Genomic DNA, 1,762 nt, shown 5'->3' on the forward strand with positions numbered 1-1,762 from the left:
CAGAAGTTGGTCCAATGAAATACATTACCTCTCCCACCTTGTCTTTCTAACATCCTGGGATCAACATGTCTACAGCTACAGTGCATACAGCAAAAAAGAGCATTTCACTACTAAGCCTTTCCAACCCCGGCAAAACAGACAGATGGGTAGCCTTCATTTCCTCCTGGTATGTCTTCCTCAGATGCAGCACCTTTGTAGGAGTAATGATGATGGTACCAGAGAGAGCTTGGAAACAGTACTATCCTTTTCTGCAAGCTCTTTTCTGTCCTTTGGAGAACTATTTGTTCCATTTCCAGACCTGAAAATCAACCACCGGTCAGGAGGGTTTGAGAAACTGGGAGAAGCTATACTCTTCAGTTTGAGTACATGACCCCCTCACACCCTTTTTGGGTATCGTTCTTATAAGAGGGGGGTCTACTGAGGGAAGAATGTCTCCCCATTAATGTATGAGTCAATAGAATGGAGTCTAGAACTTTCATAGATTCATAGATATCAAGGTCAGAGGGGACCATCATGATCATCTAGTCTGACCTCCTGCACAATGCAGGCCACAGAATCTCACCCACCAACTCCTGCGATAAACCTCTCACCTATGTCTGAGCTACTGAAGTCCTCAAATCATGGTTTAAAGACTTCAAGGTGCAGAGAATCCTCCAGCAAGTGACCAGTGCCCTATGCTACAGAGGAAGGCGAAAAACCCCCAGGGCCTCTTCCAATCTGCCCTGGAGGAAAATTCCTTCCTGACCCCAAATATGGCGATCAGCTGAACCCTGAGCATATGGGCAAGATTCACTAGCCAGATCCCCAGGAAAGAATTCTCTGTAGTAACTCAGATCCCACCCCATCTAACATCTCATCACAGGCCATTGGGCCTATTTACCATGAATATTTAAAGATCAATTAATGCCAAAATCATGTTATCCCATCATACCATCTCCTCCATAAACTTATCGAGTTTAATCTTGAAGACAGATAGGTCTTTTGCCCCTACTACTTCCCTTTGAAGGCTATTCCAGAACTTCACTCCTCTGATGGTTAGAAACCTTCATCTAATTTCAAGTGTAAACTTCCCAATGGCCAGTGTTTTCGGAATTTAATCCCAGTATTTGCTTATACCAAAGAATAAAGAGACTGTGTGTGTCTCATTCTTGACCCTTGAAAATGAAACCAGTACCTTAGGAAGAGTAAATTTTGCTTGGTATCTTTGGGCAATGTTATCCCCTTCTTAAATTGCCAAAATTGATTGGAAACTCTTAACCTTTAAAATGCATACTTCCACAGCTCAATAAGGCCATTGTATGGGAGGTATTTCAGATTGAAGCTGGAAAGCAATCAGTAAATGTACAAGTAACTCTGAAGGAACAGGTTTCAGCGTGATAGCCGTGTTAGTCTGTATTCGCAAAAAGAAAAGGAGTACTTGTGGCACCTTAGAGACTAACCAATTTATTTGAGCATAAGCTCACTTCATCGGATGCATACTGTGGAAAAGTATGCATCCAATGAAGTGAGCTGTAGCTCACAAAAGCTTATGCTCAAATAAATTGGTTAAAGTCTCTAAGGTGCCACAAGTACTCCTTTTCTTTTTTCTGAAGCAACAGTTGTGCCAGAGGAGATGGATGGTGCCATAGGTTCTGACTCCATGGGTGCTCTGGGGCTCATGCACCCACTGAAAAAAAACGGGGGTGCTCAGCACCCCCAGGGCTGGATTAATCTTTTGTGGGCCACAGGACTTGGACTATGACCGTGACCACTGCTTTGCCCC

This window comes from Lepidochelys olivacea, assembly GCF_965140295.1.
Source record: "Lepidochelys olivacea isolate rLepOli2 genome assembly, chromosome: 1".
Taxonomy (NCBI): Eukaryota; Metazoa; Chordata; order Testudines; family Cheloniidae; genus Lepidochelys; species Lepidochelys olivacea.